This window comes from Corvus brachyrhynchos, unplaced genomic scaffold, assembly GCF_000691975.1.
Source record: "Corvus brachyrhynchos isolate BGI_N302 unplaced genomic scaffold, ASM69197v1 scaffold175, whole genome shotgun sequence".
Lineage (NCBI taxonomy): Eukaryota > Metazoa > Chordata > Aves > Passeriformes > Corvidae > Corvus > Corvus brachyrhynchos.
The window spans coordinates 6,750,160-6,772,964 of NW_008238448.1; the positions used below are offsets into that span (position 1 = coordinate 6,750,160).

At 40.3% G+C, this 22,805-nt stretch overlaps 1 protein-coding gene across 14 annotated transcripts in view; it reads left to right on the forward strand.

Moving 5' to 3' along the window:
• The window catches only part of TRIM2 (tripartite motif containing 2), an 88,558-nt gene that overhangs the window by 24,339 nt on the left and 41,414 nt on the right, over positions 1-22,805 (forward strand). For 3 of the 14 annotated variants that reach the window (XM_008635642.2, XM_008635643.2, XM_017736787.1), the window contains exon 1: positions 19,692-20,595. The exons of 5 other annotated variants lie outside the window; for them this stretch is intronic. The gene's annotated coding sequence lies outside the window, so the exon portion shown is untranslated. Of the gene's footprint in view, positions 1-2,235; positions 2,317-4,091; positions 4,544-14,023; positions 14,183-16,926; positions 17,000-19,691; positions 20,596-22,805 lie in introns of those variants that run through there. 6 more of the 14 variants (XM_017736782.1, XM_017736790.1, XM_017736784.1 and 3 more) reach the window with 4 other exon arrangements.

Consider the following 22,805-nt stretch of genomic DNA (forward strand, 5'->3'; position numbering starts at 1 on the left):
GCATAGTGTTTGTTGACTTGCTGCTTAATGAATATGAAGTATCCAGTCATTAACTCCTGTTCTGTGGACTTCATGGCGGGAAAAAGGAATTACCATTTCATCTCACTTAGAAGGGAAAAGGCTGCTTATGTCTCCATCACCAATGTGCTCAGAATGAGTTTATGTGCCCCAGGCAAGCCCAGATCGCTGGAGTCACAGATGTGAGACTTGATGGGAAAAGTGACTTAGTTATGCTTATTCTCCTTTTATTTCCTGGGGACAGCCAGGGGCTACTGCAGTAGTGAAAACAGAAGCAGCCATGGGGCTTCTCCAACAATGACATCGAGGTTATAATGCATTGCGTTTTTGTCTGAGCTAGGTTTTTTCTTTCTGTGGAAGAGAAGTGATACATTATAAAGCAAAATACATACATTATGAAAAGAAAAATACCAAAAGCACCGAAAACAGCCCTCTTCTCACCTGAGAGTTGGAGCAGGCAGCAAAAGGTTATCACATGGTATCTCTTTGGAAGATCAGCTGACAATTATGTGCCTTTCTGGAGGGGGACAGGCTTTTGCCAAACTCAAGCCACTGGGCACCAAGCTGAAGTGCTATGATAAAATACATAGTAAGTGAAGCCAGACCTACTGAGTACAAGCTTAGCATTTGAACCCAGACCCAAGGCAGCTGTTCCATGTGCTAGCTTTGAAATGCTGGAGATAAAATGATTCATAATATCACAGCTAATCTGTCTTTAAAAAATGAGTTATTGTCAGTGCCAAAATCGACATTTTATTTGATTGAGTGAACTGAAAGCTTCACCTTGAACTCCTCCAGGGGTAGTTTTGTCTCAGTTTATCAGACTTGTGGTTTTCAGTCTGTACAAAACCTGCCACCTTGTTTGCATCAGAAGATTCATCTAGAACTTGAGTTGTGACCAACTAGAAATCTGCATAAACATATTTAAAATCCTACACCAAGTGGTATAGTGTTAACCAAAGGTCGACATATACCTGTGATGAAACCCAGGCTTGTTAGTCTACCATCCTGAGCTTCTATCATTTACGTAATTTCACAGATTCAAATTAAATGGAAGGTGCATTCTCCACCCCAGACATCTCACTTGTCACTTTCTCAGTATTTAAGCTGCAAAAAACTGGTTGAAAAACAGATTGCTTTCAACTATACCTTTGCAATGCAGTGCTCCCAATACAACCACACTAGACTGGATGGGAGCAGAGTTCAGACCAAGAGAGATACACATTCTACCACCCACTGTGCATCACAACCTGTCTGTCACTGACTGAGGAGGGACACTTTTCCCTTGCTTTAATGAACATGCAATGGCGTTTGAAAAAACCTTTCAAGTGTCTATATACAAAGATCCATAACCAGCATAATCAGTATCTAAGTTGCATCCTACTCCACTCTTGTCCTACTCATATTGCTAACATAGTTGATGTTGGTGAGAAATCAATATGGAAAATAACAGGGTGGTTTTGTAGCTGGCATTTGAAAAATATCCTAAATGGAAGCTGCCATTTTTCTGAGAAGACAAATTGCTCCTAGCAGGTTGTTCTTCCTATCTGATCTATTTTTTGTTGTAGTCTTTCCTATATGAAGCTTTCTACAGTAAATTTTCTCACCATCGAAGTGATGAATATCTTCCACCGCTATTTCTCCAGAAAGCTAGGATCCCTGTGCTCAGGAATATGGTGCTTGACTGCCCCAAAATTCATGGAGACAGAGTGTGAGCATCAAATGATGCCTTAGAACCAGGCAACAGTGAGGGGACACACAGCTGTCTGGAGGCAGGAGCTGTGTATGGACAGTAGGTTGCTGGTGCCTCATAGGGATGAGATAAAAGAGGAAATGAAAAATACAAAAAAAGAAAAAAAGGAGAAAAAGTTAGTGAATAAGAATGAATGATCCCCAGAGCCTGGAAAATGAAGGGTCATTTAAAATTGATCTTCTGTTTTTTAATTTTCTTGGGGTTTTCTTGCGGAATTGTTATTTGTGAAAGCCACCTTTGATGTAAATGGACTGTTTTTTTGAGAGAACAGATGTATTGAAGAGCACGTGAGAGATCAGTGTGAATTAATGCATTTTCTCCTTTGGGGGAAAAAACTTCAGTCAGCACAAGCATCACAAACTGAAAGTGGTTATTTCCACTTACTCTCCTCTTTATTACCATGTCTCACCAAAAGGAGCGTTCTTATTCCAAAGGTAACAGTCATTCAATTTGTCCTTTTACAGTGGGGAGAGGCCTACATACCCAGCAAACCAAGCAAGGACTACTCTGCTGTGGCCCATGAAATAATTTCTGTCCCCAAACCTGTAAGTTTGCTCTACCAGGATCAGGTTCTTTGGTATCATGGAAAGTATCACTAAAAAACATGAGGTAGTCAGTTCACCCCCCTTGTTTACTAAGTGGGAGAGTAACTCAACTGTTACCTAACCCTGCTTATTGCTGCTTCAAAAAATAATATTATTTGCCTCAACTGACATCTGTGTATTTTGCGTGTTTTGCTGCTTACTACCTCGACAGGAGAACAGAAGAGAAGAGAGTAAAAATGCTAGAATGTAGGCAGAGTTGGCCAACTTTGGTAGCAGCTGAGCTGTAGGGCACATGAAATCTCTTCTCATAGGCCTCTTGTTTGTGTGGGGTGCTCTGGTGTCTAATAAAACAGCTGAGTTCATGTGTAGCCTTTTACACTGGATCACTGGATTGTATGTCACTCATCTGGACAGCTGCCTTTTTTTCACAAAAGCTGTAGGAATATAATACCTCTGGGATCTCTACCTGATGTGACTGAAATTACTCAATGGGTTATTCAACTACTGGAAGGAATTGTGTCAGCACGGGCAAAAATAAACACAAAAAGTTAATTCATCATTTCCTCCATTGCTTCAACTGACTAGAAAGCCTTGTTTTTTGGGTTTGGTGTTGGTTTTTGTTGTTGTTGTTTGCTTGTTTGTTTGTTGGGATTTTTCTAATCATTCAACTGCTTTTGGCTTTAACAGTCCAGTTGTGTCAGTCCTGATCCAGGTACAGGATGAGTTGACAATCAGTGCAATCCTGATTGTGCCAAGATGAAAAACTGAGCAAGTGACAAGGCTCAGGACTTTTAGGCAGAGTGGTTACAATGGTGTTTTTATTTTGTTAATGACTCACTGTAGTGATTCACCGATGCTTTAGTGAAAGATGCCTTGTTTAGAGACAAGTTCTGAGACTCTGTTCAAGCAGAGTCAGATTATTCCCAATAGAAAAGCTTGAAAAAGTCCTCTGCTAAAACTTAACAACTAAATAAAACTTGTTCTTTTAAAGAACATACATATAACAACAGCTTTAATTTTAAGCAACGGCAAAACTTTTTTATCCACCATAAACTTGTTTTCTTGATTTTTTTATTGGGAAAAAGAATGTTCTTCAGTTCTGACACAAAAGCCATGAAACATCCCAAAATATAGGTGACTCCTTAAGCCTTTGGTACTTGAATTTAATCAGGGCACTAGACCTTTAAATAGATGAAAATAGGGGCTGAAAGTGTCTTCCAGGCTTTGAGCCATGGACTTTCATGGGGTGTGTATCAAAACTTTGTTTCTGATACTTTTGGTAAAATGTTCATTCTTGTAATGAGTTGCTTGAACCATCCCAGAAGTTCCCTATTAAGCAACTGTCCACTGGCTCTGAGTGGACAAAAACCCACCAAAACAAAACCTACGAACACATTAGATTTGCTTCCCACCTGGAAGCATTTAGAGGATGTAAGGGGATCAGCATTCACTTCCCTGTTTATAAAAACCAGGTTGTTCTAAATGACTTGCTAAACTGTTGAACGATTTCATACAATGCACTGGATTTTCCTGCCCCTTTTCAGAGAGGCTGTTTGTGCTGGGAGCGAGGGAGGGCTGCAAGGTCGGTTTGTTTCCACAGCGGGGAGTGTGGGGACCCGGCTGCCACTTTCTTGAGTGGTGGGTGGTGCTCTGGGCTGCTGGACGCTGCCTGGGGGAGCAGTCGGGCATCTGCAGACGGGAGACAATCCCGGCATGGGGCCAGCTGTTTATTTTCAAAGCCTTTGTACCTCAGGTTACTTGTAAGGCTGATGCTTGGGGAGTTCTGCTAAAACTGGACTGTGTATGTTCCCTGCTTTGCCTGTAATTTGCAGTTTATGAAAACCAGATGGATGACTCACTGCTGTGCGAGTTAGGATAGGAATGGGATCTTCTGACATAAGAGCAGCTTTTACAGAAAACTCTGAGTTAAGAAGATTCAGGCTCAAGCTAGATTGCTTCTTCCCTCCCCCCCCTTTTGTCTATTTTTACTGCATCATTGGTATGTGTCCAAGGAAAGTCGGCCATATCATTTGGAAATACAACGGAATAAACTTTTGACTGTCCGAGCTCTTCAGGCTGAGAGACTCCAGAGTAAATGAACTGGGAGAGAGAGAATTAAAAGGAGGGATTTCTTTAGGTGAACTTTTTTGGTTGTCTGCTCTGCCAACAGCCGTGTAAAATAACGAAGAAACTGCAGCAGTCCTTTCCCACTGTCTTTCTAAACAATGTAAGTTACCCTTTCACACTCATCTCTAACTGTTCGTGTCCTTCTTCTGCTTTCGGATGTTTTGTGAGAGCAGTGGCTTTACAGCAAGTGAGCTCTTGCCAGGAGCTCTGCTGTGCGAATGAGTGAATTGCTTTGTCTTTCTTTTTTAAGTCAGGGTGGTAGCGGGGAAGCCGAGCAGTTTGACACCACCTTTCTTTGACAGTCGTGTTAGCTCGGCTTTAGATGGCTGTCGAAACCTTTAAATATTTTCAGTGTTTGTGCAGAAATTTGTTTGTAGTTGGCAAAAGACAATAAGAAATGTTTTGATTGAACTGTGCATGTCAGGCTTGCCGTAAAGCAGGCGTTTCAAAGGGGACTCTCTGATGCTATGTAAAGAGGACAGGATGTGACAAGGGAAAACAAATGTTTCCTGCTCTTTAATATTTAAAAGAAATAATTGTAACAGAGCCAAGGAGTTTGCCTAGGAAATAAATAGTGATGTTTATTGAAAGCAAAATAATGACTCTGTAAATCTGAGAGGACAATGCCAAGGTCTAATTAGAAGAGACAGTTTACTTTTCAGAGTTGTTCATTTTTGGAAGCTGGAAGTTGGCATTAATGTTGCCATATTCTGTTGTGCTTTTGTGAAGAGTAACTTGAGCCGTTACCTGGTGCATAGCTCTCCATAGGTTATTGAGATGGCTTGATTACTCTCCTTTTGGTTCATTTTACTGTTTTCAAAATGCAGTCTAGGCAGACTGTCAGGCAGATTGATAGGTTTAAGTAAAACCAAGGGATTATAATGATAGATAATATACCAGGTAATATACTAATAATAAAACAAGAAATAGACCAAGAAAACGACCCTTAACTCAAACATTCCACATTGTTGCTTGTGTGAAAACTGAAATTAAATTGACTAGCGATAGTAATGAGGGCTTCTAGAAAATGTGAATATTTTTAATAAACTTGGGAATATAAACTGTATGTCTTGAAAAGCATATTAAAAGGTTTGTTTTGTTCAAATCTGTATAAACTTACTTATTTTCAAGCTAGTCCCATAATTTTCTGGATAGTATCTAAAGCCTGGAGTGGTTATAGAGAGAAGGTACCAGAAAGCTACTGCACCTGGTCTTGGGACTGCATCATTCTGCTCGCAAACAAAGCCAGCAGGAAGAGGAGGTTATTCCCTGTTTCCAGAGAGTTTGGGGGAGGAATCATTCTGTTAGCTGCTGACAAAATGAAATAAGGCTTCTGTACTTTGACCCTCATCCAAAACTGCTTACCATAAACCAGAGGTTTCCTCAAACTTCTCAGCAAAGCATTTGACAAACTTGAGTGGTGAATAAACTCCCATGTCTGATCTGGACCTGCAGTGCCCACAGTTTGGTTATAAAGAACAGGTTTGGGTTTTCTTCATCCAGGGTTCATTTCAGTCCCTGAGATTGATCCTTTTTCATGAGAAATGGCTTTCATAGGCCTTTAATAATTACATCTTTGCTCAGGGAGGCTACACAAAACTTTTCTTCAAGGAGCATTACTAACACATGCTGCTCAAGGGCCAGAAGGAAGCATTAAGTGGGTTTTATGACAGAACCAATTCTAGATTTGATTATAGGGTTTCTGGGAAGAGGGAAGGATTAAAATCATGGAAACAATCATTTCAATCAACTGGGGAAAATCTTTTGATTTCTGTATGTAATGTCAAGGGAGACAGCGAATGTATCCTTCCAGACATTTAAGGCTTTTGGGGGGTGGTGGGAGTGTGTGTATCTTAAAAGTTCATCTTTTTCATGGCATTGATTTTTCATGAAATCTTAGGTTTGAGGATATACATTTGAGACAAGCAGTGTCCATGGTCCATGCAAGTGCTGTCTGAATTCTGCTATGTCCAGCAGCATGCACAGCATTTGGAACATTAGACCTTACCTGGACAAAGATGAAATTCTGCTGGGGGATTTCCCCAGCCCATGATACTATTCTTCCTAGTTTTAGCTTGAAGGTCAGGTTGTTTACTGGAAAATCCCAGATAATTGGTGCTTGAAGCCATCATGAAAACATGCTGGGCCTGTCTTTGCCTGATAATGGAATTTCATTAATTCATAACAAAACTAGAATTTGGACAGCTTATGTAAACACAGCAATGCTCCTGATTCCTTTGAGGAAAACTAAGGAATTAAATTAACTGAAAAGGTACTGGGTGTTCTAATCCAGAGAACAAAGTGTTGTGCATTGCTATACTGAAGCTGAAATTTAATCATCTGCATAAAGTATTAAAGATACACGGTTTTGCAGAAACATGTAATACTGTGTCTAGACACATGAACTATTTTTATGAAAACAAAGGCACAATGTACAGTAGGTTAGGATAAATCCTTGAGCCACATGTAAAAGCCTTTGATTTGATCTGCTGGCAAGCATATTGTCTTATCAGAATTAAATGTGTCTGAGGGTACAAGTGTAGCTAGTTTGAACTATTTTTTATACACAGCAGCAAGCATATATTACTCCAAATAATAAGTTCAGTTTATAAATAATGTTCCTTAATACAATTGCATTATATAAGGGATTAATACTTTAATTAGTTGTTTTCAGGATAATGCAGTATTCTGTATTAAAAAATACCACTAATTCCAAAACCCTAAAAATTTTGTCCTGGAATTTTGCTCATCCATATTTTGCCTTTTTCAGTTATTAAAGAAATCCAGTGACTCTCAGATTGCAATCCACTGTTGCAAATGCTATACTCGGCTGACACCTTCATCAAAATTATAATTATCAATAATTATGTGCTATTTCCAGAGACTGCAGGTTGTGGTTATGTTTTCTGTAATGTTTCCTGGTAAAAAATAAAAGGTGGGGAGAGCTAACCATGGGAAATGCATGGCATTAGCTGTTAAAAAAAACTAGACTAAAAAAAAAAAATCAATATTTGTTGGAAGAAATCAATATTGGAAAGGAAATAATGACTATTTAGAGGTTTTTAAAATAGTGAACGGAAAAGAACAGGGCTTAGCAGTCACATAAATGGACTTCACCTATCTATATCTCTATTTTTGACAAATTACTTTTCAAGACATGCTCCTTCTGTTAGAATTGGACTTGCTCTTCTATTTGTTATGAGACATGAATGGATTGGAGGCAGTCCCTTGGTGTGCTGTGAGGTTTGTATTAACATGTCTGTAAAGGGAAGAGCTGCTTGGTTGCAAACATTTAACAAATGAAATTTGGAGGAATTCCTGTTTTGTGCACAAGATGTCTTTTTCTCCCTCTTCGTTTTTGATCAACTGAAAGAAAGATCACCTTCCACTGAACAAAACTCAGGCTGACCTTTGGAGAAATGAAAATGGAATTTTATGTCAAACTTTCTGAATGGTTTTATTTCTATAAAGACCATGTTTTATTTCTGTGGTTTAAATAGATAAATATTTATTGTATAAATTGTAACATTAAAGGCATTTGCCTTTGTTTTCTACCACAGGCTGTCTAAACATTTTCCGTCCACAGTCTGTAGACATACCTTGGCATTGCATGTCGCTCCTTCTAATAATTGGGATGGCTGGTTATGTTTGGATTGGGCATTACTTATTTTGAAAGGTGATTTTAGCTGGAAGTCAGTAGTTTAGTTTGATCAGAATTAACAGTTTGTAACTGGAATACTATACAGAGAAATAAGTGACATAACATGTCACTAATGTCCCATGTGGGGACAGCCAAGGATCTAGTCAGCTGAGAAGTCTGCTGGCAACCAGGCAGCCTTCCTACTTGCTAGTTGGACTTTAGGGCAAAAGCTCAAAGGTAAATCCCATTCAAAAGGAAGAATCGAAATTGGAAATGCAAATAGAATATATTTCTTCAGGTGCTGAACAGGTAGATGTAGCAGGTAGATGTTAGCTGGCTCTCTACATCTGGCCGCTATCTAGTTGCAGTAGGGTTAAAAGAGGCACAGCTAAATTAAGAAGAGACTAATCATAGACATGTGAAAAATGTTAGCAGCATGTATTCTGGCACTTCTTACATTACATGGTGACCCTGCTAACACAAGAATCAAAAGAAACTCATGCTGAAATGGCTGTGATGATTTATTGTTAAATATTAAATCTAGGCGGTAATAAGAACGTGCCGTGCCACTGGAAGAAGAGAAGTCACTTAAAAATTCACTGTTATCATGTGTTCCCCTGGAAGAACTCCAAACAGCTCTGCTTTTTATGGTCAGCACTTTTGCTCATGTGTAAAAGTATTATTCGGTCTCACTTTAAAACCATCTGAATATTATCAGGTTTGGATGCATTGTAGGAGTGGTTAATTAAGTGGATGGTGATCTTCAGTCATTATGCCAAGGTGGATGCTCTTTTTGAAAGAGACATAAAGATCGGAGTAGATGCAGTTACTTTTGATCAGATTTTAAATGCTTGAGATGAATATTCAGCAATTTGCTTGCTCCTAATCCAGTATGGATTTGTCTTGGTGTTATTAGTCTGCCTAAACATGTGTATGATCAGTTTATTTATGGGTGACTTTCTGTTCTTTTGTCATGGAAAGCTATTTGTTTTGTGCTTGCCATGAGCTTCTGTTCTTGATTTTTTTTCTTGTAGTTCTGGAAGCACAGAGTGACAATCCCCCTCCACCCCGCCCCTTTTTCTTTGTTTTAATGGGTTTTGAATGCTAGTTTTGAGGCTACTCTTTCAGTGAACTTGTAATGTGGAAATTTGTCATGCCTGGACTGATGGCTTTAAAAAAGCTTTCTGCAAGGATCTATACTGTGCCTGCCTCCTTCTACATCAAAGTTCAGCAGAGCCTGGTTATTTGTGAGCTTGAAGGTGCACTATATCTACCAGTGTGTTTTGTGAAGTGCTCATGAGTTGATTTAGCAAGGAAAGAACAGTGTCCAGATTATTTTGAACTACATAACTCTGACTAGTATGAAAACATGAATGTGCAAAATGCTCCTGCACCTTTTGCAGAACAGAAGCCCTCCAAAGTAGTGATGGAATCTTGAGCAAATGTGCTTGAAACAATTGCTTACAGAAAAACAACAACAAATTGCACTCAAAGGATTGTGCTGAACTTGGAAATGCTCTTGAAAAGATCCCAACAATTATGGGGGTTTTGTGCCTCTTAATGCATTAATCTCTGTAGTGGTCCTTGGAGAGACAGTATGTGTCCCATATTTAGCCCCAGCCATATTTGGCCCATTATCTGTATTATTAGACAACTTGCATATACTGTGAGAAATGGGACTTCCAAAAGAGCAGGTGCCAGCAAGTTCAACGATGTCTTCAGGGCCCCTTGGTTATTCTGAGAACAGCTGTAAATTGCAAATACTGTAAATCCCACTACTTACAAATTCCTCAGGAATGAAAATGACCCCCAGGAATAAAAATGCAGGACTGAGGAACAAGCCATTCACAGTGTACATAAACTCTTGAAGAGGAAAAGATGCCATGGTTTCTCTGCATTCACACAGTTGTCTGGTTTGCTTTTGCTTCTGCTTTTTTTTTTTTTCCCCCAGTGAGGAAACAGTATTCATGAAATTCCCTTCTACAGCTTTCTCTCCTGTAATCCCTCTGTTGGTGGAAGTGTTAATGTAAACCTTAAGGGATTAACTCCCACAAGATAAGCTTCTGCAGGTGTTGGTTTGTTTTGTTTCTGGTTTTTTTTTTATCTTGAAAGCAAATTTCATTTGATATCTAGAACTCAAGTAATTGCACTGTGCTGAAGTTAGGAAACCTAGGGCCAAAAAGTCAGGTAGAGCCACAGATTGCTTTCATATCATGAGTGGTTTTTTTTTGTCCTGAGTGTTACTCTGACACAGTACTACGATTTGGGTTAATATGTGGTCTTTCCAAAGTGCTTTTAAGTTTTAGTGGACTCTCTGCAAGGAACTGGTTCTTCTCTTATTACCTAATTCTTAGTCTGCTGTGTGTAGTTTTGGGAGCAACTGCTCTTTGTGCATCTCAGCTCAAAAAACATAAGAAAGAGATAAAATTAAGTGTTGCACCATGAAGATTTCATTCTATTTATCAAATATACTTTTTGTCTTGTGTCTAAAACAGCTGAAAATAAATTTTGGTTGAAAAACACAAACATGTTCTGAGATACTTCGTTCCTGACAAATAATTTTTCATTAATTTAAAAAGTAATCCTTTACATAAAATCTCTCCGTGGAGATAAGTGCAACTCTTTATTACACAGAAAAAAGAAGACATTAAGTGTTGGAGAACTGTTCTATAAGAATTGCACTACATGTTCTGTGTAGGCAGAGAACCCCCTCATCCCTTAGGTTCCTCATTCTAATTAGTTTTTTATTACTCCATCCTATAAAAATGAGTAAAAAGACAGACTAGATTAGAGCACGCAAAAATGTTTGTGTATATAAGGTGGATTTGGAAAAAAAATAAATGAGTTTCCTCTCATTTCCTCTGTTCGCACAGTTTAAAATTTTTGTTAGTCTTATCAGAAGCTGACATATTACACAGTCTTGAATACAATTAATTGTAAAAGCAGGAAAGTTTCTTCCCATATTTAACTTTTGGGATGTGTTTTTATCTGTGCTCCTGAATGGTGACCTTTATCCTCTGAACAGCCATCATTGTTTCACCTCTGGGATGTGCTTGTGCAGAAGGCCTGCTCTGAAGATGTGCACCCTCAGGAGGGACCTCTGATGATGGAGGTGGGCAACTTTTAAATGAGAAGAACCAGGATAGTGATCAAGGCATGATTTCCCCAAGCTCTATGACATTACTTAAAGCAGATATTAATAATCCAGAGTACCTATGCAGAGAAACCAGAAAAAGGAAACACCACTGGAAGTCTTTTTTTTTTCTTAAGGATAAAATAAATGTGAAAAGGTAAGAGAAGGGAGAAGAGAAATGCTAGGTTAGTAATGTATTCACTATGAAAGGGTTCTCTTCTTGGAGTGATGATTAGTCATTCACGGTTGTTGGGAATCTTGTTTGTATGACCTGAAAGGGGTGTACCTGCTAAAAGTACTCTGTGGCCCTGAGTGACATTCCTCACAAGGCAGATGTCTGAGGGATTCTTTTCACCTGACATCCCTAAATGGCCCAGCTTTGCAAAGTGATAGAAGCAGCCATGTAGAGCCCTTAATACCCATTAACTATGCCAAAAGGGAGTGACAGCTCCTGTGATGTCTGCTTTGAGTAACTTGAAGGTTTGTCTGGGTCAAATCAAAAGTAAATCTAGCCTAGCCTTATAATTTAGATGGTTGCTGACAGTAGATGCCTGCAGAAGAGCATAAGAATGGATCAGACATATCATGGTACTCTTCAGAATGATCTTTTATATTCAATGATTTATGCTTCCAGTTCTGCTCCTGGTAGAGGTGGTGTCTTTAATCAATTTATTCACCATGAATTTGTCCCACTCTCCTGGCATGTCTGTAAAATACTAACAACTGTAGCAACCCAGACAATGGGTTTCACAGCTCACAGGGTGAAGAATCATCCAGCACATTACTGTTATTTGCAAAAGAGGCTTCTCCTCTGTGGCCAATAAAAAGGAATAGTAAAATGCAATAGATACAAATAGTGAAGAAACAATAAATTGTGAATAAAATCTAACTCAAGAGGACAGTGGGCTCCACCTTCCAAAAACCTAATGACTACTGTTTCATCAAGCTTGCAAAAGCATTTAAGTTATTTGAAATACATCCTAAGAGCCGCTTACTGTGGAATCTGAGTTAGAGAAGTTCAGTACCTGAGGTAGGGCTGTCTCTGTGTCCTATTTGTAACTGGTTTTCCACTAGGATTTCTCAATTTCTCAAAAGCAGTGCTTACAGCTGGTTACTTCACATACACCTCTCATGGGTTTTATCACTTATGATGTATAATCTGTTTCAGTAACAACATGGTGCATCTTGTCACAGTCATCACAAGGACTACTTCTAAAATCTCAGGCAGTTATTATGTGCACTCATGGAGTTTGCAAAGGAAGGAGGATCTTAAGATCTGCTCCTATTCCTGACTGCAAGAGATTCATGCTATATAAGCCACTGTCTTGCACCTCTTTTTTAACAAAGATAGTCCATATCTAAATTGGTGGCTGGCTATGAAAACTTATTCTGTAGTGTACAAAGTACTTAGTGTCACAGATACAGTTAAACAGCAACAGTCTTAACTGTTTTGCCTTAAGATGCGGGATACCTATGTTTGCACAGGAACTTGTGTGCTGTGAAGCAGGTGCCTATCACAGCAGGATTCTGGTACTTGAAAGAGATTTCCAGGTGCTATCACAATCCAAATGATAATGTGGTTGATTTAAGACAATACTGGTCTTACCTGTCCTGATGCCAGGTTTTTTTCCAACTTCTTTTTTTTGTTTAAACAGACAGTTGCATTCACATGGTTATTATAGTTTCCTATACTGTCCCCTAATTTGCTTTTCATGTACACAAAAATGTACTGGTTTTCCTGTAAAGTAAAATGGATGTCTTTTCATGTAGAAATGAATGTCCTGTATATCCCAGTTCAGCTTGGGAGAGTCTTAAAATTGTGGCATATGACTGGTTCTGCTTTATTCCTCTTTCATTAGCTGTTGCTTCCTAAGTTGTGATGCCAGTTGAAAAGACTGATATTTATGCAGGAGTGTATGTACAAGCTCTCCTGAGAATGTAATTTTTGTGGAAATCTGATCTACATCGGAGCTGAGCATTTGCTTATGAGCAGTCTGGCAATGCCCCATGATGGCCTTGGGCATCTGGCCTGAACCTGCAGTCTCAGAGAAAGCTTAGGAGAGTTGTTTTTGGAGATGAAGGATAAAGGCAGATAACTTCGTGTCATGTATAAAACCTTGTACCTCAGGGAGAAGGCTTGAGTAAAACCTGGGCTGAGCCAGAGTAGCTGCTTGGTAGGACTGTCTGGGGGTGCTGCCCACTCAGGGGTTTGCAGGCAGGTAACACATGTTACTGTGGCTGTGGTAAAACTCTGCTGTGGAAGCACATGCTGGGAATTGATGTATTTCTGCAGGCAAGGCACAAGGTGCAGGGAGCACTTAATCCGTGCTGTAGAATGTTTCAGCTATTTCCAATAACAACACTTCTTTAAATAGGAGTGTTGGCATGCAATCAGCAAATGAGTGTCCTTGCTGAGGACTGGAAGGACGTGTTTACTGGGTGAAGTTCAGCCATTGGGTGTTTCCAAGTTCTGAATTGCTGGAGCTGACTGCTGGGAAGTGAAATAGTGTTCCTGTGAGTGCAGAGGTGGAGGACACAGCGTCACAGCTAGCATGCTCGGGCTCAGAGCACTTTGAGCTCCCACTGAGAGCTGTAGATGGCTTTTTGCTATGGTTGGTTGGTCTGTTCAGCTCCTGTGCCCACAACCATTGTTCAAACCCACAGAGCTCCTTTTGCCAAGGTTGCCCTGACATTGTTTCTCACCACTGCTGGTGCTGCCAGACTACCTGCTGCACACAGCCATGTGTTTGCCTACTTGCTGTGGAAGTTCAATGTTGCACTTCTGCCAACATAAAGAGCCTGCCTGGGTAAACTTTTGCCTGCCACTTAACGCTTGAGCAAAGTTTTCTCTGAACCCAAGGACAATATAAATGTGTAGACACATCGCTGCGTTTTTCAAAGATATTTTGGTTCAGAAGAAGACTTGGCAGATACAGACATTGCTGGGCTATGGACAAGAAAATGAGGTGGGTACTGTTCAACAGCTAAGGTACATATGGAGGTGCAGCAAGGAATATTTTGTTTTTTAAACAATATAAGTGTTGCAGAGGATGTGTGCCCGATTTCAGCCTGCTGACATGCTGGAGAGGGGCTCTTTTTTCCCCTCCTTAGTTCTTCTCCTAGTATGTGGTTTTGTGCTTAGAAGATGACAATTCCTTCCCTTTCTGCCTCCATTTTTGCTTTTTCAATACTTATATTCTATCTGCTGTTTCTTGCTGTGAGACACCTAAAGTGTTTTGGGTTTTTTTCCCCTCCTTTCCCTCCTGGTTTGTGTTTCATATGTTGTATTTAATGGGAAGTGGGATTTTTGAAGGCTGTGAGAAAAACATTCTAAAGGGTTGGCACTCCCTAAGTTAATTTTGTTGTGAAGTTATGTGACTTGTAGTGATTGCTGAGTGTTGCCTTCTCCCTCGCTGATTTGAACTTCATGCTAGTTCACCAAAATCCTACTGAAGTAAATGGAAACAACAGAGGGACTTTATGGTGGTCATCAGAGAATGTGTGACTAAACTCCAGCACCTGATGTGTATTACCTCCCCTAAAGGGAGAGGTGCAGTGGACATGCAACGTGGGGCAGATCCAGTCTCAGGAGGGAGTGGAGGGGATGATCTCTACAGTCTTCACCACACAGTTCAGTACCAAAAGCACTGAGCATTTTCTGCTTGCTTTTACTTGTCTTCCCCGTTGCTCAGCAACCGTGAAGAAAATGGCTAGAGCATTTTTCAACATACCTTATATCTAACAGTATGTAGAAAAGATCAGGGACCTCTTTCCAAATAGATTCCTGATTTGCTCTACTGCCTGTTTTCCTGCTCCTGGACGTGTTAACAGTAATTAGTATGGAGTCTTCATGGAGCACTTTTATTTCAAGTAGCATTTCACAGCAGATGTTTATGGAAGCAGCAGTGTTTTGATGTGCAGTTTTAATTATTTGTCAGTTCAGCTTGGTTTTATTTGAGCCTGTGTATACCTCTAAAGGCTGAACAGAGATCTGTCAGTGTTCACAAAATAGGTAGACCTAGAGAGTCAAAAATGTGCAATTGTAAGGGTGATAGTACCAGTAGGGTAGGGTTTTTTCAGTAGAGCTACTCTGACTCACTGCTTTGGATGGCAAGTGTACAATTTAAAATTCTTTTACTTATGACTGTACAACATCTAGCCCCTGAAATAATTACTTCAACATACCTCACTGCAGATTTTTTTTTTAGGAGCTCACCTGAGAATATGATATTTTATTAAACATGGAAAGGGCCCTAAATTAGAGTTCTGATGCTGTAATTTAACCTGATACTTTTATCCTATTATTTCCCTTGGTGTGTCCTTTTCCATTCATTTCCTACCCCTTCTTTCTGAAATCTCGTTTTTGAGAATTTGGGGTATTTGGTTGAGGATTCATGGTTGCCCACTGAGGCATTGTCCTTGCATGTGCAGTAAATTCAGTGTGTTACAGCTGTTTTGTGATTTGTTGTGCAAGACCCTGACCCAGAATGAGGCCCTGAAAACCTCAGACAGACAAATAGCCTCTCAGTCGGTGATGATTGTGTGATCACACAAGCTCTAACCTGCCAGACTTGTCCCTTGGTGTGTGCAGGGCAGCCACCAGCAGGTCCCCTCTCCTTCCAAGGACAGGACAGCTGGGAGATGGGGTCTCTGGGGATAGAAGCAGGATTATTCACCTCCGAAGGGTGGTGGAGAAGGGGGTACTGCAGAGGCATAAGTTTTGGGGATGAGGAGAGAGAAGAAAAGTAGGTATTAGATGCCAGCCATAACCTTCCCTCTACAAACTGGAGTATAAAGCATTAGTATGGTGATGTCTTAAAAGGTCCACCCGTGTTTCAGGTGCTCACCCTTTTGTAAGCTTTGATTACAGGCTGGGGAAAGGAGGAAGAAAAGAAGGAACAAATCATTAAACATGTAATGCTATTAAGCAAGGCTTGAATTTGTAGTAGTGGCTTCTATTCCTGTTATTCCTGTGCCTTTAGCAGTTGAAAACCTTTAAAAGAAACCTAATTCATGATATCTGCATCTGACAGTGGTACAGGACGTGACCCCATTGCCATGCAAAAGGAATGATGGAATACAGAGCTTGTTTCTGGTGACTGCAGAGCCACCTCAATGGCAAATACCCAAATGGGGGAAGAGACAGAATAACATGAAGGGGAGAAAAGCAGTTTGTGTCTGGTGCTGCCTGACTTGCAACTTCAGTGGCAGAGAGATGCAGGAAGTGCAGTCCTGCCAGAAAGGCTCACGCTGGCTGAGCGGGGAGGCCAGGCTGTCCCAGCCGTGCTGCAGTTGTGCTGCAAAAGCCGCAACCTTGGCAAGCTAAACCAGGCATAAGCAGAAGGTAGAAGGAAATAGAAGGTGGCAAAGTCACAGGAGGATGGATGCTGGGCTGCTGGGAAAATTTCCAGCAACCCAGCATTACATCCCAGGCAAGTTGTTTGCCTCCCAGGCTATGACAAATCCCTTGTGTTGGGTCACAAGGCCTGGGAAAAAGCATCTGCTCTGCTGGATCATGAGATGAGGGAGTGACCATGGCTCACGGCTGTGGCTGGTGGGGAGGAACCAAGACCTAGCAGAGCTCCTTCTGGGGCAGACATGCCCTCTGGCTTTTGGCTACAGACATGCCCTGTGCCCTCCACAGCGGGAGGAAGCTGTTGCTCTTCTCAGCTAGTGTGAGCTACAGCCTGGGCTTCTGGAGGATGTGGAGTGAGGGCTGGAAGTTGCACTTGCTCTCTGGAAGCTGCTGGATCTGCGTGGGTGCACAGCCACAGTGGGGAAAGGTAAAGGCCAGTGGCTCATGAGGAAGACTAAGGCCCTTTGATTCCTGGTGTAGGCATGGGTCCACAATGACAAAGCTTGGCTGTTTCACCCCACTTGCTCTCCTGGCAACAGGGTCAAATTAGGGCTGTGTGGAGCTGGGTGATGGCTGTAACAGCCCATCCTCTCCTGTATTTGTGTTCCTAAACTAATCCTCATTTCCAGCATGTTGGCTTTGGGTAATTGATTTCTGGTCTCTCACACCTCTTCAGTCAGCCTTAATTGCCAGGACTGTATTTGCTGGTGATTTAGTTTGAACGAACCCAGTAATTTTTTTTCTGCTGACCTTAAAATCTCTTTTGTACAGCAGCGTGACTTAAGACTACTCCGTTCAGTCAGTTTATAGTACAGGCTTCAGTGCAGACCATTAATCTTAACTTGGAGTGTTTGGATGATTTATTTAATATTAGAGAAGATACCAATATCTACCTATGGCCTGTAAGTTAACTGTGAGTTTTTTTGGTACCTTACTATTTATGGCCTCCCTAAGAATATGAATTTAGGTTGTGTTTGGAACAGGGAAAAGAATAAGTTATTCAAAGCCCAGGACGTTTACAGGGAATGACAACAGAAGCTACATCACTCTTCCATGGCACTATGAAGATGGCATGTACTATGTATTTTCTTCTCCAGAACTTTCTTCACTGGTCAGCAGTAACACAGATAAGTCAACAGCAACAATGAAATGCAGCAATTTTCTGAGGAAAAGTAGCCTATTCTTTTTTACTTAAAAACAGAAAAACAACAAACAAAGTGCAGCATATAATGACCATCCCCACTTCCAGCTCCGAGTACAAAAGACATACACATACAATAAACCTGTTCAGAGTCTGGTTGTAACTGCTATGGGGGTAAAGTGCAAGATCGTTCCTGGAGCTAAGAATCCATTTCCTCTTCACTAAGGAGAAGAAACCCACATATCAACATGTAACAAGTAAAATCTCAGGGGGAATGCTATGGCTTCTGTCTCATTTTCCTTGCCACAGTAGCACGCTTTTGTTTTGTTGAAGAAGCAGGATAATTTGTGGAGTATCAGCTCATTGTCAGCAGGCAACTTCTCAGAGTTAATGATAAGGGAACAGCACTTTGAATCAATGTCTCATTTGGAGGTGTATATCCCTGTGAGAGTGGCTGCAGCTGTGGCTCCAGCAGTCTCCTCTGGCCATGAGGTATGTTATGGGATCAGTTCTGTTTTGAGGGGTATGCAGTCCTTACTACTGACCATAAATGGAAATAGTAATTTGAGTGATACTGGTCATTCTGTTTTAGTGTATGTAAATGTGGCCTTTGAAATGAGCAAGGGAAAGCAAGCAACTATATGATGTCTGCATGCTTCTGTCCGACAGTCTTCCACTTCAGTTCTAGGGGTGCCACTCCTGAATTTTCTCACTCAATTTTTATTTTAAGTGTCTTTGTTCCAGTGGCAGAAACAAAAGGCCTTGGATCTTCTTGTTGTGGGAGTGAAATCTGTTGCTTGTTCTTTGCAATAGGGATTTCCCACACAGTGTAAAAAGAAAACTAAAAAAATCCCCGAACCAAACATAAAAAACTCACCTCTCCAAAAACATGCCTGAAATCTCTGGCCTTTTTAAAAACTTTGAATCCTGCTGTACAAATGCCTTCTGCTTCTGAATGTTAGAGCTAAAATGAAACACCTTGTGCTCTCTCTTTGATTGAGTTCAGCACATGTTAAGGGAATCAGAGGGACAGTATTTTGGCACAGGCACCCCAAACCCTAATACATGCACACACGCTGCCTGATGTTTCATTTCAGGTTATAAACTGGATTACAACATGCCTTCACCCTGTGGGCACTGTCCAGGGAAACCAGGCTGGATCTGCCTGATGCATAAAATGATCTGGCTAAATGATCACCAAGTGGAAAGTAAAGGATGTATGCAGAATTTGTATTTTTAACAGGAATTTAGATTACATTTCAATCACACTAGATGATTAATAATACTATTTAGCTCATCAATTCAAGAATGGAATAAATATTATATTCTGGAAACTGTGCTTAAAGAGCTTAGGACAACATTTTAAACTTCTAAAATAACTTTATCTGTCCTCATTAAGTCAGGGTAGCAAAGAGAGTATTTAAGCCCCACGCGTTTTCTTCTTGATGCAAATGGAGCTTTGTGTTCTTTTATTTGTGGGAAGCTTTGTTAACCTCAGTTAGCTGAAATACTTGCATACGATTTCGTTTATTCAAAAGAAAAGATACACTGTATTTAGAGATGCAAATACTACCTTGGTCCGCAAAACCCACCAGCTGTTATACTGGAAGACAAAGCTAATTCTATGTTGCTTTACTTCAGTGGTGTCTGTGTATTCACAAGCATCTTTTTAACAACCTTCTCTGCATAGCTGAAAAATAGCAGGCACCAAATTTCTTTTTGATTTCTTTGGTAACAGCCTAGTAAAATCAGAGTTGATCTATGAATTTTAAAATTTTTAAGCAAGTAAATAGATTAGCTATGATAATACACCTTTGCATTAATGTTTATAGAAAAGCTGAACAGTCTGCTAGCCTTGATTCTCAAATTCCTTGAATATGAGTTTACTAATTGCTGCCTTGAATATTTGACTTGAGATGGAGTTGGGTCAAATATACAGCTCTGTGGTACAAGAAGCTGCTGCTGGTTTGTGTGTCACTAGCACAGTTTGCTGGAGAGGCTCTTTGCTTCTGCTTTAAACATCTGGAGAGAGACAAAGAGTGTTTGTGGGGTCTTTTGTTGCTTCTGAAAGTTGGAGTAGGGAAGAATTACGTTCCAAGAAATACCCTGAATCCTGGAAAAATCGGAGTGGAATCATTAAGTGTTAAACTTTATCTTCTTTATAAACGAAAGTGCTTTCATTTTATCTCTGACAACTGTCCTGGTAATGGATGTTACGTAATATTTACTCTCTCCTTCGGAGTTAAATCCTTTTTCCGTTTTGTGAGTAATATTTGCATATGTATTTCTTAGCTGCATTGACATGCCAGATGCACAGTGGTAGCTGTCTCCGCCTGCTAATCCTGTAATAACATTCTGGTGACCAAATTCAATGGCTCTGCGCGGAGCCTCGGAACAGCTGATTGCTGAGTAGGGAGGAAAAAAAAATAACCCAGCGAATCTGGTTGCAGCTCTCTGCTGCATCCCCATCCCACAATCCCTTGCACCATTTGCTGCAGTCTTTCTACACAGGCTGAGTGAGAAAAAGATGTGCTAAATAAAGATTGATTGGTTTGAATCCTGAAGGGGTCTCCCACTTGTAAATGACCCAGGGAGGAAAAAAAATTCATGACGACTTCACTGGGCCTCCTCTTATTCTTCCATTTTTCTTTCCACCTGTCCTCTTCATGGAATGGAGCGTCATTCCTTAGAGCACAAAATCTCTTGTGCATCTAATAATGACTGTACTCTGATAGGGATTCCTTAACAGTTTTATGCGTGAGGATTGAAATATTAACAGACGATGGTTTGTTCGTTTGGATTACTGCGGAACTGCAGCTCCGTCCCTGCAAGGATTTTATCCTCAGCACTGCACTGATTAAGCTATTTTTCTACAAAGATGGGTAGGTCTGAAATGCTCAAGTTTGCTCAGTGTTATTCCTGGTGGCTGCTGCTGGGTTGCTCCTGTTTTGGCCCTCGATCGTTCATTACATTTCTGCATGCTGTAAGAATGAAGAGGGTTGCTGTGTTTTAAGCAAGGCACTAAGCTGATTGCAAGAGTGGGAGAGAAAGGAATGCAAATTTAGCTTATCAAGCCTTTTACACAAGTGGACTGTGTGGCGGTTCTGATAATTAATTTGCTCAGTGTGTTCTTATCGGCTGATCTGGGGGCTGCTGCTAGAAATGGCTTGAATCTGTTCTTTATTCCTACAGACTGTGGACAGGTGATCTATCTGTTTTAAGGACTTTTAAGCCTCAACTCCCCCAGTCCTTGAAGCAACATTATTGAGGGTTCCCCACCCTTTCTTATGGCTCTGGAGGCCTAACTGTTCCTTTGGAAACGTTGCTATTGGAAACCTATTCATTCATAGTGCATGAATAGACCCTCTAGGTTGTGAATACCATTGATAAGAAGAGGATGAACAAGCAGCAAGCAATTTGTTCTCCTCAGGCTGTACTTTCAGGCTAGTTGCAGCTCTAGGTGGGTTGATTTCAGAGACAGCAGTGTATCAGTAACACAGAATTCTGCTCTTTTAGGAATAAAATCCTGTGAACAGTTACTTGATTCCCCAGTGTATTTTCTCGGCCGGGAAACTAATAGAGAATTTTCAAGAATTCCAAAGCTCATTTGAGGATACCTGTAGAAAAGGTCCATTTTTCTATTACATGTCTCTGTTTACCTGAAACAACTCTTCTGGAACTGTCATTTGCTATACCTAATGTGATTTTTTCTTTACCCCCTTTTCCAGTGCTATAGGAAGTTCCTTTCATATGGGTGGGGCCGCACCCTGTCTTCGTTCCTGAAGGCATGCATGCATGGAGGGGCAAAGCTTTCCACTAGCTTAGAGAGCCATTGTTTTCTCCTTTCTTTGCTGTCTAGTATATTTTAAATAAAAATCGATAGTCGTATCTCCAAGCAGAAGGAAAAGGAGTTATGCTTTTTCTGGGGTGGCTGGGAAGATAGCGATCTTTGAGCCTCAGAAAAGTGACAAAGGGTGTACATTTCAGAACCCTTTACTGCACTTGGTTTAGCAAACCCGAACTTGGTTTTGAGTGTGTGTGTTATAGATAAATGGGTGGGGTGCAATGTAATAATTGTTTGGTGCAATGTTTCCTAGTCCTTTGGCTTTGCATTAAATTACGAAGTGTAACTATATGGAGAAGTGATAGCCTTGTTTTCGAAGCTCATGCTTCAGCTGCTCTTTTTTGATTGAGAGACATAATGAACCTCTGAAAAGCGCTCTGGCAGTTTTTGAGCTCAGAAGATGCTACTAAAAAAGAGAACATTTTTCTTGTAAAAGTAGTGTTACTTTGCGAAATTTCCCACTGCTAATACATTTAAAACTTACGTTGCTGCAAGCATAGCAGTAAATCAGAAAAAATACTGTCTGGTGAAATTCAAAAACATTGTCTAAAATCCCCAGATTTTCTTCAAATAGTCTTTGATTGTACAGTTGCTTTCATTAAGTAAATGGGCAAAATCATCCTTCTCATAGCTACATCATATTCATCAAAATTACATCAAAGGTGGAGTTGCCTTAGAGAGGCTGCAGAATCCTGCAAATCCCATACTCAAAAGATTCTTTAAAAGGGACCATTTGTGTAAGAAGTTGTTGTACCAGGTAGTGGCCAAAGCTTGAAATGTACAGGTGAAATTCTGTTTCCAGGTGCATGTTTTAAATCTGATTTATGTGAGCACAGAGCATAAATGACAGTCATGGGCTGCTGCATTTCAGACAAAACATAGAATATTAAAAGCACTTATTTCTGAATCATTGATGGTTTCTTTCATTGACAAAGCTTAAAGCGTGAGCATTTGAAAAACAAAGCGATTGGCATGAGATTTGTGTATGAAATGCTAAGAATTACTTCATTTTGCAATGACATCAGGGGAATGTGAAAAACTAAGATGAAAACCAGATTAAATCAATATTATTTTTTTCAGGCAGCAGCAGATTTTCTTGTGTAAGCACTATTTGCTGGTGTAGCTCTACTTGATAAGGGAAAGATGAAATACAAAAAATACCTGGTTGCTAGAGAACTTTCTTCTGTTAAATGACAGGCAGCATTCACTAGTGACCTATTCTTTCATATCTTAAGTACAGCTTTTTCC